Raw genomic sequence first — 15,555 nt, 5'->3', positions numbered from 1 at the left:
TGAATAACTAGCTGAAGAGAAGTCTTATAACCAAGTATTTACAGAAGAAGCCACATCAAGACTGGTAGGATGGGCGGAGACGCAAAAAGGGCTGGCCCCTCTTCCACAGGCAAGAGGCAGCTGAGATCCCAGAGGAATAGCTCAGCTGCAAAGGTTCCCCCTGAAGAGTGTGAGGTCTCAACCTCATGCTGGACTCCAAGCCAAGAGCACCAGAGTCTGCAAGAAGCACCCACATAACACCTGGCTGTGAAAATCAGCAGGGATTCTGTCTGCCAGGGAGAGACGGGAGTCTATTAGGGACACAAGCACCCTCTTAAAGGGCTAACACACACAAATCTCATTCACTGCCACTCACTCTGGGCTCTGGCAGAGGGAGTGGGGAGCGGACTAGAGCTGTGTGGGGAAAGACTCGAGTTTGTGGCTCTGGGGAGAGAGCTGAAGGGACAGCCACCAGGACCCCTGTGCTTAGTCCTGTTCCCATACCACAGACATCTTTCTTGAGTGGACCACTGCCCTCCTTACAGCACCAGCCTGGGGAAGTGCAACAGTCCCACCCTCTGGACTCCCTGTCACCCGACCCTGCGGAGCTCATGCCCAGCTGAGGAGTCAGCTGCCTGGGCCAGGGTGTAGAGGTCTGGGCAGACTCAGGGGGTGTCAGTGACTAAGTGGTGTGGCTTTGGAATGGAGACCATTCCCCCCACCTTCCCATGAATCTAACAGGTGCCTCCCCTTCATGGGAGATCCGCTAGCCCCACATTTCTGGCTCCTGGCTGCCCCACCCTCCCAACATCTCTTGGGCACACGCTGCTGTGGTCTGGGCAGAATCTGGGAGAGACTGAGTTGTGTGGCTATCGGGTAGAGGCCACTCCTCCCACCTTCCCCCAAGTCTGATTGGCACCTTCCCCTCTGGAGTTCCACTAGCCCCACCTTCTGGCTCCTGGCAGCCCCACCCCCTGGCTCCTGGAAGCCCCACCATGTTGAGCTTGGGCTCCCAGAAGAATCTTTTTTTTTAATTTTTTTAACCCTCACCTGAGAATATGTTTTAGAATAGGGGTTATTTTTCCTTCACACATCTGACTAGTGAAGAGCCTTCCCTTCACGTGGCCAAATCTTGATCTCTTTGGGCCTGATAAACTCTGCTGACCTCACTCTGGTGACCAACACCAGGAAGACAAACAATTCAATTTAAAAAATGGGCAAAGGACCTGAATAGACACTTCTCCAAAGATGGCCTACAGATGACCAATAGACATGTGAAAGGATGCTCAAAGTCATTAGTCATCAGAGAGATGCAAATTAAAACCACAATAAAATATCACCTCATGCCTGTCAGAATGGCTACCATCAATAAAATCAACAAACAAGTGTTGTCAAGGGTGTGGAGAAAAGGGAACCCTCGTGCACTGCTGGTGGGAATGCAGACTGGTGCAACCACTTTGGAAAACAGTATGGAGTTTCCTCAAAAACTTAAAAATGAAACTGCCTTATAATCCAACATTTCCACTTCTGTGAATATATCCAAAGAAACCCAAAACATCAGTTCAAAAGAACTATGTTCATTGCAGTGTTATTTACAATAGCCAAGATTTGGAAGCAGCCCAAGTGCCCATCAGTGGATGAGTAGATAAGAAAGCTGTGGTACCTTTACGCAGTGGAATACTACTCGGCCATAAAATAGAAGGAAATCTTACCTTCTGAGGCAGCATGAATGGACCCAGAGAGCATTACACCAAGTGAAATCAGCCAGTCAGAGAAAGACAAATATGATTTCACTTATATGTGGAATCTAATGAACAAAATAAACTAACAAACAGACTCATAGATAAAGAGAACAGACAGACAGCTGTCAGAGGGGAGGGAGGCTGGGGGGCTGGGTGAAAAAGGTGAAGGGATTAAGCAAAAAAAACCCAAAGTCATAGACATGGACAACAATATGGTGATTACCAGAGAGAAAGAGGGGTGGGGAGAGGTAGAGGAGGGTAAAGGGGTATAAATGGATAAATGGTGATGAAAGGAGACTTGACTTTGGGTGGTGAACACAGAAACAATATACAATGATGTATTATAGAACTGTATACCTGAAACCTATTTAATTTTATTAACCAATGTCATCCCAATAAATTCAATAGAATTTTTTTTAAAAATAAAATATAAAACCGATTATCTCTCTTTTGCTTAAGGGCCTTCTCATTGTCCTTGCCATAAAGTCAGGCTCCTTACCATGACTTAACAGGCCCTGCCACCCGGATCCTGCCTCTTCTCTAACGTCATCCCCTCCCCCTCTCCCTCCCCCTCCCCCTCCCCCTCCCCCCCCCCCCCCCGCCCCCTTTCTCTTCCAGCAGACTTCCAAGTCCTCTCCTGAGTCTGGCTTTGGCACTGGGAGAGCCCCTGGGGACGACTCCTTCTCCTCCTTCAAGTGGCAGCCTAACTCCCACCTCCTAGGAAGGTCCTCACTGACCATCTCATCAGAAGCATCCTACACAAGTGACTTGTTATTTGATGACATGGTTGCTTTCCTTCACAGCAGTGATCATTACATATTTTTTCTTACTTGTTTATAATCTATAACTTTAAAATGTCTTTTCAGCACTGTACTCCCAACACCTAACACAGTGACTGACATTATTTTCATCATCATCATCATTGTAATGAATGAGACAAAATAGACAACTGAACTGCTAGATATTTCATGAAAAATTTCCATAACCTATACCATTTCAGAAACTCACTTCTCTGAGGTCTTTTCCTTCTTCCTTCTGTCCCTCTCCCAACCCTTTCTCTCTCTTGATTTCTCTGTGGCTTAAAATATATTTTGCTGCTCACAGAGAGTGTGAAATAATTATATTCTGCCCTTAGCTCCTGGTTGAAAGATCGTATGACTTTAACTGCTGGCTCACTGTCTACCTTAGTTTCCTTTTCAGTATAGTGAACATGCATTTTCTATTTGGTAAAGACTTTTAAATATATTTAGCTTAATGGTGTTTTTCTGTTGAGGGGTATTATTAATGTGTGACAGAGAGTGCTGAGAGAGTGAATAAAGGTGTCTCTATTAATAACAATTTGAGAAACTGAGACCTACAGGAGTAGGGCTCAAGTCCAACCTGAGAACTTGACGTCTGTGCTAGCCAGGAATGACCAGAGCTTTCTGGTAGCATTGCCTTGTAAACAATATTTACTGAATTGTTTTCTCTTTTTATTTTACCAATACCCAAGCAGTGTTTCCCAAACAGATCTTAATTAATATAAAATAAAACAAAAATAATACTTTAGTTGTTAAAAAAAAAAAAAAAGAAAGAAAGAAAAGGAGCTACTAGAGTTCTAGACTGATAAATCACTAAAATAATATTTGATGGAAGATTATTAAGTGATTTTTGACATAAAACAGAGAATTTCAAAGAACTGAGTAACAGTATACAAATTACCTCCAGTCTCCTTTGCACATTTATTTGAACAAAATTAATCACTCTATATATTGATTACAGATAAACATGATATATATCTGATAAAAATACGGATATGTCATAGTCATCAATATTTATCGCTGAATACATGAACTAAGAGTTTAAAAAGCCAATAAAATTTTACTTTACATGAATGCTTATGAAAATATTTTACTTGCTTTTAACACACTTAGAGCTTTCTGGTCACTGCAAATTTTTAAATTTCTTTTTGTTCTCGAAATTTAAAATAGTGTGATAAATAAAAATGGAGAATTTGGAATGTAAACATAAGTTTAAAGAGAAAAAAAAGAATAATGGAAAATATCAAGCTGTTTAAAGTACTTTTTTTAAGTGAATGATGAATGGATGAATTTAGAGTCCACTGGATAAGAGTACAAGAGTGATATAATTATTTTATTTTAAAATGTAAGAATTTATGGAACCCAGGAAATAACATCCTTTGCAATTCCAAAAAATTTTAGAAGTCACTCTAAAGGGAGCATATTAACTAATCTCTAAATTTGAATCCCAGATTTCCAGGCAAGAGGGTTTGATTGGTCCAATGCAGATCAGATACCTGCCCTTATTGGAACCCCTGTGGCCAGTGAGCTGGGCTCACAAGGCTTGCTGTTCACTCAGCAGAGGTTCCCAGGGGTTGGGCAGTCCATGGCCAGTAGTTCTCAGAAAAGGGGGTGGCACTCAAGAAAGCTTGACTAGCCCTGACCGGCATGGCTCAGTGGTTACACTCTTGGCCTGCTCACCAGAGTTCGGGTCAGGGGTTCGACTCCCAGTAAAGGGCACCTACCTGCAACCTTGCAGGTCTGATCCCCGCCCCACCCCCGGAGGGGGCTTGTGTGGGAGGCAACCAATGGATGTGTATGTGTTTCTCTCTCCCTCTCCCCCTTCCCTTCCACTCTCTCTAAAAATCAATGGAAGAAATATCCTCACTCCTCAGGTGAGGATTTAAAAAAGATAGAAAGCTTGACTACTTAATGAACATTTTTATTTAATATGCAAATGTTTCTTATATATAGAACTGCAGTGAATTTATTCTTATGCTTAAATCATTCTTTTAGAAAGTTGTGGGGTTTTTTTAGAAAATAGACTGTGGCCACTCAGAAATATATTGGCACCCACTCTCCCAAAAAGCTCTGAGGCACCCTGACTCTCCAAGACAACTGAGAGCACTGGACACGCGGCCAGTCCCCACCGCCTCGGTTCCTCTCCACGTGGGATAGGAGGCACTTTGTTCCATGATGAAAACACTCAGAACATGAAGTGTCACATAAACCTTCCTCATGACACACACTTCGTTCCTCTTCCCAGGCAGGGGTCCAATGTGTATTTTAGATTCCCTCTTGAGCATCCGTCAGCATCTCTACCTCTTATTTCATAAGCCAACTTACATTTTGCTCTTATATTTTTAATCAGGTTGAGCAATACAGCTACCAGTCTAGGCCCAAACTGGGTTGACTCGCTCACAACTATGAGTAATACGACAAGGAATGAAAAGGAAACACGGGCAGGAGGAGCGTGTCTCCAATTCCGTGCTTCCCTGCTTCAGACATTTCCATGAATTTGTCACACCCAGTGACAACCTGTTCTTTTTAAAAAACAGCTGTACTGAAATAGAATTCACCCATTTAAAGTGTACAATTCAATGCTTTAGTATATTCAGAGTTGTACGGCCATCACATAATCTCATTTAGAACATTTTCATCCCCCACAGGAGAAAGTCCATACCTATCAGCAGTCACTCCCCGTCCCCCAGCCTACTGCCCAGCCCCAAGGGGCCATTAATCTACTTTACGTCCCTATGGATTACCTAGCCCGGACATTTCCTATAAATAAAATCATAAAATTTGTGCCTGGATTTTTTCACTTATATAATGTTTTCAAGGTTCGTTCATGTTGTAGCATGAATCAGTACTTCATTTTTATTATCAAGTAATATTTCATTGTATGCATTTTACTACTGTATTAGTCGAGTTCTCCAGAGAAACAGGACCAGCAGGATGTGTGTGTGTGTGTGTGTGTGTGTGTGTGTGTGTGTGTGTGTGTGTGAGGGAGAGAGTGTGAGAGAGATTATTCACTTTTAAGGAATTGGCTCATGTGATTGTGGAAGCTTGGCAAGTCCAAAATCTGATGGAATAGGCCCTGGCTGGGTGGCTCAGTTGGTTGGAGCATCATCTCATACACCAGAAGGTTGCAGGTTTGATTCCTGGTCAGGGCACATACCTAGGTTAAGGGTTCGATCCCCTCTCTCTCACATCGATGTTTCTCTCTCTCCCTTCCTCTCTCTAAAATCATTAAAACATATCCTCCAGTGAAGATTAAAAGAAACAAAATTAGATGGAATAGGCTGGCAGGTTAGAGACTCAGGGAAGAGTTTCAGTTCAAGTCTAAAGGCAGTCTGCTGACACAAGTCCTTCTTACCTGGAGGAAGTCAGTCTTTTGTCTTATTCAGGCCTTCAGCTGATTGGATGAGGCCCACCCACATTAGGGAGGGTAATCTGCTTTAATCACAGTTTTAAACATTAACTTATTTTAAAAAACACTTATATAGTCCAGTTAGCATGGCTCAGTGGTTGAGCATTGACCTATAAACCAGGAGGTCATGATTAGATTCCCAGTCAGGGCACATGCTGGGGTTGGGTTTCGATCCCCAGTGGGGGTGTGCAGGAGGCAGCCGATGGATGGATGACTCTCATCATTGGTGTTTCTATCTCTCTCCCTCTCCCTTCCTCTCTCTGAAATCAATAAAAACATTTTTTTTAAAAAAAAAACCAACACACCTACACAAAAACATCCAGAATAATGTTTGACCATAGCCCAGCCATGTTGACATATCAAATTAACCATCATAACAACATTTTTCTTACCCATGTATCAGGGAATGAAAATTTGTGCCGTTCCCATTTTTTGGTCATTATGAGCTGTTATAAACATTCGTGTACAAATTTTTGTGTGGATATATGTTTTTATTTATCTAAGAATAAAATAAAATTCTAGGGTAAAATGGCAATTCTATGTTTAACATTTTGTGGAACTGCCAAAATCCGTTTTCCCAAGCAGCTGCACCATTTTTACATTCACACCAGCAATGTGTAAGGGTTCCAGTTTCTCCATAACTTTGCTAATATTTGTTATTATTTCTTTTTTTATTTTGGCATCCTAGTATGTGTGAAGTGGTATCTCATTTCCATTTTCCTGATAACTGATGTTATGAAGACTTTTTCACATGCTTATTGATTGGCCTTTTGTATATCTTCTTTGAAGAAATATCTATTCAGATTCTTTGTCCATTTGTTAATTGGGTTATTTCTCTTTATATTAAGTTGTAAGAGTTCTTTATATATTTGGAATACAGGTCCCATATCTGATATATAATTTGCAAATATTTTCTCCCACTCTGTGGGTTGTCTTTTCATTTTCTTGATGATATCATTTGTAGCACAAAAGTTTTTACTTTTGATGAAGTCCAACTTATTATTCTTTTTTTGTTTTTGTTGCTTATGCTTTTGGCTTTATATTTGTACCTAATCCAAGGTCTGAAAATCTAATTCTATGTTTTCTTCTAAGAGTTTTGTTGTAGCTCATATATTTGTGTATAATTTTGAGTTAATTTTGTGTGTGGTGTGAAGAAGGAATCTTACTTCATTCTTTTGCATGTGCTGATCTAGTTGACCCAGCACTTGAACTTACCCTTTTATTGAACTTATACTTACACTTATAAATTTATCCTTAATTAAACTAAACTTTTTCATGTAAGTTTAAAAGAAAATGTTATAGCACTAGCATAAATGTACAACAAATATAATTTGCCATAAAAAGAAGAGAGCATAAATATAAATAATAAGAAAACAACGCTATAAAATTTTAGAGATACAGATGAGTGCTGAAGGCCTCTTTTTTTGTTAAAAAGGGTGATCAGAGAGTGTTGGGAAGGTATTAGGGATATAGTAGCACCAAACTGAGATGTCCCCAAATAGAAAGATTAAAAGAAAGAATTAAATCACTCACTGAGCAATTTGAGGGGATTTAAGGGTTTTCTATGAATGAACAGGTAAGTAGGGAATTCCCTTTGCTGCCTCAGCGTAGATCCCACCCTTTAGGAAACATTTCTCTTTATCATTAGAAACAACAGTAATGGAAAGAACCTGGGCTGGAGAGGGAGCTCACCACGAGTTTGGTCCCAGGCTCATCACTTATTGCTCAGCCTGAGGAACCTGTTGGCTCAGCTGTAGAAAATCTCTCCCTAACGGATGGTGTGAAGATTCAATACTACGGTATATGGAAGGCAGTCCATACAGCAATGGGAGTGCCCTCTTGGCGTGCTTGCCACTTAGAAAAACAGAATCCAGTACCCAAGCGGTGTTTCCCAAAATGTGGCTGCAGCCCTAGCAACATCAGAATTCCCTGGAAGACGAGACACCCCCGACTCGGCGGTTCCATTGCACACAATTTGGGAACTACTCCCAGAGACCTGCCTTGGATATCTATGGCTTTTTTCACTTCTGTCTTGACAGACTGGCCTGGGTGAATTTTCCCGGCTAACTCCGAATCCACCCCATTCCTGATGAACCAACCTCACAACCACTGCCAAGGAGTCATCAAGGCTCGGGGAATTTGGTTTTATGAATGACAAGAGAAAAAGGCTAAAAACACAGAGAATCCAAGCACCACCAAAATTCAGCCTTCCTACAGGCCGCAGTGGTGTCCATGGTCTGCCCCACGCTCTTCTCTTGCCAACATGCTCCCGCAGACACTGAGAATCGGGAACAAGGTGCCAAGGCCACCTGTGGGTGGCAGAAAGGAGGGGCTGGGCAAGCCAATGGAAAAGAACCAGCTCCTGCAAAACCACACGCTCGTTCATGTCATGAAGAGTGACTGAGCCCCTCCCGAGGTTGTGCCAGGCACTGTGGGGTACACATGTGTGAGGGGATACAGGAACCAGCACCCAGAATCTCACTTCCCCAGACAGGGCGAGGAGCCACATGTCACGTTAACTATCTACATAGGAGGGCTCCCACGGTGTGAGCTCTAGCATGAGCTTGGGGACAGCTAGAGGAATAGTGGCTGTGCACTGATGGAGGGGGAGAGGGAGCTTATGTTCCAGAAGAGGGTGGATGGGGAGGCTGGAAAGCTGAGGTACACGGCGGGATGGGGTTGGGCATGAGAATGGATGCAGATTGTCATACACTTGGTGTTCTTTCTTTAAAACAATCAATTAATTCCCTTTCCCCCTTTAGGTCTCGTGTTTCTGATTTAGGTTGGCAGATGGTAGCCTTGGGCCCATGCCCTCTCCTCGTGGGGAGCTGCTGGCAGGCGAGAGAGGCTGTTGATAGGGGTGCAAGAAGTAGGCAAAATGCTACCTAGGGCTGTTCAAAACTGCTTAGAGAAATCTGGTGGTGGAAAATAAAGAAAGAAAAACTCCCTGCTTGACTTTCTGTAGTGGCTTGTCTGGAAAATGTATACTTGTAACCATCCTGTGTGTAGTTTGCTTCCCTGAAGGTATCCTGACAAGACTGCCTGTGACAAACCCCTTGGGAGCATGTGGCCTCTTCAGGTTTACTGTTCTTTCCTGTGGCATATTAGCTTTAATCTCACAACCTTTCATGTGGGGTGGCCGTGATAGAGTAGTTACAGAGGAGAGAAAAGCCAAGTGAAAGGTCAGGATGTCTGGAATGTCCTTTATAATGGTCCTTAAGAGAGGGGGGTGGGGGAGGTAGGGACACAGGTGAAAGCTGATTGGCAGCCACTGGTGCCAAGTCAGATGCCCGCGGACCCCATTTCTCAGCTCCTCCCCCATTCATCTCACTCAGTTAAGCTGGGAGATAGGTACATGGAGGTTTGTTTTCCTAATCTCTCTATTTTTGCATATATTTGAAATTTTCCATCAAAAAAAAAATTTAGTTGCCGAATTATCCTGTAGCCAGATGTGCCAAATTGTATTTAAAATGTACTTGAGAGACATTTGTTACTCCTGAAGTATTTCAAGTCTAAATTATTTTGTTGAAGGCAGCGAGCTGAGGGATTTCATCCCGACTGTAACATCTTGGAGCAGAGCAGCACAGAGTGCAGCGAGGAAGGTGAGGAGTCCAGGAAGGTCTGGTGCAGGACGTGGAAGTTGGGCTGAATAGTCTGGATTTTCTAACTTTGCAAGTATAAATTGGTATTTTAAAATAAAAGATGATATCACAGCATTAGTAGTTTTGAGAAGGAAAAAAAGTTACCCATATTATACCACCGCTAACTTCCAGTGTCATCTCCCAGACCTCATCCACATGCAGACATAACTTACACACCCGCAGTCGGATCCTTGCTTTCTGAACATTATATTAATTGTACTCCAGTGATTCTATACAGCCTTCAGAGTTGGAATTTGAATAAGGAGACATAGTTCTATCACATGAATATACCATTATTTTGAAACAATTTTTCTACTGTCAAATATTTTAGGCTCTCTTCAGATTTGGTTTTGTTTCTGTTGTCGTTTGCCTATTATAGTGTATTAAAAAAACACTTAGCACAGTGAGTGCCTGGCATACAGTGCATGTGATGCCTAATTTTATGTGTCAGCTTGACTGAGCCAATATCTCTGGATGTGTCTGTGAGGATGTGTCTGGAAGAGGTCGGCATTTGAATTGGTAGACTAAGTAAAGAGATCTGCCCTCACCAATGTGAGCTGGGGTCATCTAATTTCTTGAGGGCCTGAACAGACAAAATGCACTCTTGTTTCTTGAGCTGGGTGATCCATCTCTCCCTGTCCTGGGACATCAGGGCTCCCAGTTCTCAGGCCTTCAGCCTCGGACTGAGTACACCACCAGCTTTCCTGGTTCTTCAGCTTGCAGATGGCAGAATGTGGGCCTCCATAACCACGTGAGCCAATTCCTATTCTTAAAATATGTATCTAGATAGATAGATATTTCCTATTGGTTCTATTTCTCTAGAGAACCCCTACTACTACAGAGCTCTATAAATTTTTTCTATTCTAGGGAATGTTATAGTAAATATCTTTGTGAATGTAATTTTTATAAAATAATTTTATTTTGTAATAATTACCTATGTTCACTGTAAATAAAACAATAAAGTAAACATTACCCAATGCTAACACACACAAACATGTGTATATGAACACAGAGATGTGTAAATACATGCAATATAATACACATGGGATGTTATATGTGCTATTATGTAACTGGCTTACCTCATTCAACAACATGTCATGGAACTTTTTCCTCACCTGTATAATTTTCCATCACCATTTTTAATGAATTCGTAATGTTCCATTGCACACACCACAATTACCCTATCAATTTCTTCTTGAGAGATACTTAGACTTTCTCTTTTTTCAATTTTATAAAAATAAACTTATAAGTTCTCTTTGCTTCTGATTACTTGTATGATCAATTCTCAGGAGTGGGATTCAGGAGTCTTTATGTCACAAGATCATTTTAGAATTGAAAACAGAAGAGTAAAATACCTGGTGGGAGGGCACACTTCTGCTGAAGGAGAGTAAACCAAGTTCTGTCCGTCTGGAGATGGCAAGCCAGAAACACACCCGACACCTGTTCACACACACGCACACACACACACACAGCTCCCTGACCTCAGGCTAGCATATGTAATGGGCTCCATTATTAATTAGGATTCTCACAAGCTAGTCTTGAGGGTTTCAAAATATGTATTGAAAAGGGTGGATTTGGGCAGTGATAACAGCAACTCTAAAGACTAGTAGAATTTTAGAAATATAAAAAGAACTATTAGCAAAGATCATTTCCATTTCAAACAGTAGTAGAGACTGTAGCTAACAGAGAGCAACAGACCAGAAACTCAGAGCCATGGGATCTCTGTCTCCGTAGATCTCTGAATTTAGTTTCTTTCTCCCCACTCCCCCCCCTTTTTTTTTTCATTTTCTGAGTGACAGGGTGCTTTGAGAAATACAAAGATACAGGGTTAGAACCCCTGACTTAAATTTTCCAAGCTGGCTCCAATTTAAAATAATCACATATAAAAACCTGAAATCTGTACATCCTTGCATTAAAAGAAAATTATATGTGGAAACTAATGAACGAAATAAAGTGATGAACAAAACAGGTCCAGAGGCATGGAGGCACAGAACAGACTGACTATCTCAGAGGAGAGTAGGGCAGGGGGAGGGGGGGACTGGAAGAAACTAACCAAAGAATTCATATGCATATATGTATAACCCATGGACACAGACAATAGTGTGGTGAGGCCTGGGTGGGGTAGGGGCTGGGAGGAGAGTAAAAGGAGAGTGGAAATTGGAGGTCATCTGTAATACTGTCAACAATAAAAAAAATTATGATTAAAAATTTAAAAAAGAAAATTATAAAATATTACCTAAAGTTATTGAATTTTTATCCTTTTATAATCCTTTAATAGAAACATTCACAATTTTTAAAATGCTTCGAGGTTTAGTCTGGCTCCTTGGTTCAAGCAACACAGTCACTGTATCAGGGCCAGTCCTGACCCAGGGCACTTCCAGACTGTGGGAGGGGCAAGCTGGAGGCTCTGCTGCAACCCCGGCCTCCTGTGGAAAGAGCTTTGAAGAAGCAATTGCCTCTTTGGACTCAAGGCTTCACCAGTTACCTTGCAGAGAAATAAAAAGACAAGACTCAAACGTTTACTAAAGACAGTAACTCCCCTTCTAGGCAGGCTACGATGCGGATCTCACTGCGTCGCCAATGAGGCACAGTGGACAAATGACTTGCCCAAAGTCACGCAACCTGAAGGCATCACCAAGCCCGTCTAACTCCAAAACCTGTGTCTCTTCCCCATTGCGCGAGGCTCTGACCATGTGCTGGGACAAAGTCGGGAAGAACTAGGAAGGTGTCATTCTCAAGTGGAACAATGAACGGCCTCCTCCCAGCACATGCAGCTGAGCCCTGCCAGCTTTTCCTCTCCCAGCTTCTCTTCTCGCAGAGCACAGGGTTTCAACATAAAAGGCAGGTTCCTTTTTGTATTAAAGAGAGCTTTTTAAAAAATGCCAAAGCCCAGGCCCCACTCAGCTGAATTGAATCAGAATATCTGGAGAGAGGTCCTGAGTGTGGTGGTTTTTTTAAACTCTCAAGTGACTTTAATGTGCAGCTAAGGCAGAGAGCCACTGTCCCAGAGCCAAATAGAACAGCTCTCTACCGAGACTGCACAGGTTTTTAAAAAAGAAATACTCCCCAGCTTCCATCCCAGGCCAGTCAAATCCAAATCTCTGAGGGAGCGTGGTTGTTCAGATTACACCACTCTACAGTCTAATGTAGGGTATTAGAATTGCTCTACTTTTATCTCTTTTCATGAGTTGACTTGTGAGATATATGTACACTGATAATTAAGAGAGAGAAAAGAATCTCTGTGAGAGGCCTGGAATGGCTTTCTTTTTTTTAATGTGTCTTTTATTGATTTCAGAGAGAGGAAGGGAGAGAGAGCGAGAAGTAGAAACATCAATGATGAAAGAGATAAGAGAGTCATTCATCGGCTGCATCCTGCAGGCCCTGACTGGGGATTGAGCCTGCAACTCGGGCATGTGCCCTGACTGGGAATCGAATCATGATCTCCTGGATCCTAGGTCGATGCTCAGCCACTGAGCCATGCCCAGCCAGGCATGGAATGGCTTTCTTAAGCTCCTCACATGATGGCATGGGCGTCAGGTAGGGAGCCACTGAACGCAGTGCGGTTTCCTTCAGGGTAATGGAGCACGCAGGCCGGAGGTCCCAGGAGAGGGGCTGGCCACAAGGCTGCTATTGTCTCAAAAGAAATTCCTCAACGCACAATGAAAGCCACCTTATTCTGTGGGAATCCATCAGGAGCCCACGTCCTGATAGGAAGCCCTGGCAAGGTGCTGTGGGAGCTACTAAGATATTAATAACCATAACGGCGAACGCTGATGCGGCACTGACTTGTTCAGGCATTGTTCTAAGTGCTTTGCATTTGCACTCATTTACAACTTGCTGGAGCCCTATTAAGCAGTTACTATTGCCCCATTTTATAGATGAGGAAACTGAGAGATTAACTAACTTGCCAAACGTTGCACCGCTGCCAAGTGGCAGAGTAGGGGTTCAGACCCAGGCAGTGACGTGCATCCCTGGGCTCAAGGAGCTTACAGTCCAGTAGTAGAGATGCCACGGGCAGCCAAATAATGCCCCAGCAAGGTAGCATGTAATAAATACATGTTTAAGTAAGTGTCATAAAAGAGCTTGACGTATGTTTGAGGCAGATTAACTTCATCAGAGCAACCAGGGAAGTGTTCAGGAAGGTGGAGCCCTGGCAGGTTAGGGCAGGGGTCCTCGAACTCTGCTTCTGGCAGGCCTGAATGTGCGTTCAGCTAGACAGGAGTGTTTGGCCACTGAAATGGAATACTGGCAGCCTTTCTCCATTGGTGGGAAAATTAAGCAACTAATGGTGCCTTTTCCGTTTCAAGTTTTTCCGTCACAAGTTTTTTCCTAAAGCTTTGATGCCTGCTAACATAAATGAGGAGAAAAAAGAATATGTAACAGAAGATTATCAGTGGAGGTCATGCCAGTCCTGCCTAGTTCCCCATTTGTTTCGTTAGTTGTCAATGGTTGCTACTTCATCTTATATAAGATAGTTATTATTTCTGCTAATAAAACTATTCCATTTGTAAGTGTAGAATTACATAGACCAGAATCTTATGATGCTCTCAAAGTAAGTACTCTCGGACTCCAGGCACCTCCCCGGGACGTAGGTGAAAACCTCCACTAATGCAGGGCAGAGTGCTGCCGATTAAACCTCTCCCCGGTCAGCAAAAATGGATGAAGAGGAGACGCAAGCGCCTAAGAACCTAAGTTACTCAGTCACCCTGGTGATAATGGCTGATGAACATCTCAGAAGAGACTCACACGACTCTCAGATCCCCAGTGACCATGGGAGAAGGTGTGCAATTGCTGTGTGACACGTGGCAGCAAAGTTTAAAGAAGAACTTGGGGGCACAAGGAAGGAACCTGGAGTCCTCGCGTGCACAAGAACAAGCAGCTAGATTCATGTATAGATAGAGTTCCTTTATTATTCTAAAATGGGGAACGAGTTGGACTAGTGCATTCAAAGGCTTGGTTCACTTTTGTCCCACACTTAAAACTCCCATTGTCTACACTTTTGAGACCAGAAAGAGGACTGATTTTACCAAATGGTGCACAGAACCGTGACTGCTTCTACCCCTTTAGCTAGGAGAAGGCTGCTGAGGCGGATCTGCTCCTGTGCTCCTGGGGATTTATTCTGTGCCAGGGAAGGTAACTGTGGAGTAACCAAAATTGGTCTGAGATAGTCCTTGACTCTTAGGGCTTCCACCTTGAGAATACAGACTCATGGGATACTGGTTACATACAGGAAGGGGACCTAGGGAAGGTGTGACTTGCCTGAGACCAGCACCTACTCTTCCACTCAGATCAGGAAGAGATCCCAAAACTCTGCTACTCCAACAAGCCACTGGACAATGGGCTTTACACTTAACAAAAACTCCATCTGGGATTTTTAATCTCTATGGAAGGCAACTATCAGGACATAGTGAATCGGAAATTTATATACGTCACAGCTTTCAACACATGGAAACGATCTCAATTCCCTGAAACAATTAAAACACAGAAAACAGCTCAGGCCCACGGATAGTGGTTCTTTTCATTCTTAAGAAATCAGAAAAGTAAATAAAATTAAGTTGGAAAGCTTGCCCTCCAGTGGAGAAACAATGAACTAACCACATACTTCAAAGTTTCAGAAGAACAATTCCTGCCCTGAACCACACGTAAGTGTGCTAACTAGGAAATAAATATAAGTCAGAAAAGGAATCAGTACTGGCGATGGGCCTAGCCTGGGCTGTGCCCTCAGGGAACTGGCTGTCTTGTTGAGACAAGACTAAACACATACAAGGTCCGCCCAGTGTGTAAGATACTACATGACCGCTGAGCATCATGAGAGAGAGGAAGGGACATGATGCAGAGTTGAAAAGAGTAGGTTTGGATCCTGGTCTGCTACTGAAAATCTGTGTAGCCCTGGGAAAAGCTTGTATCCCTATTAGCTTAGTGTCATATAAAATGAGGACAACCTATTCTCTCCCAGCCTATCGCTGGTCATGATGTTTAGACCG

Source organism: Miniopterus natalensis, chromosome 2, assembly GCF_054644295.1.
Source record: "Miniopterus natalensis isolate mMinNat1 chromosome 2, mMinNat1.hap1, whole genome shotgun sequence".
Taxonomy (NCBI): Eukaryota; Metazoa; Chordata; class Mammalia; order Chiroptera; family Miniopteridae; genus Miniopterus; species Miniopterus natalensis.
The sequence above is the reverse complement of the archived record's forward strand: the minus strand, read 5'-3'. Positions refer to the sequence as shown.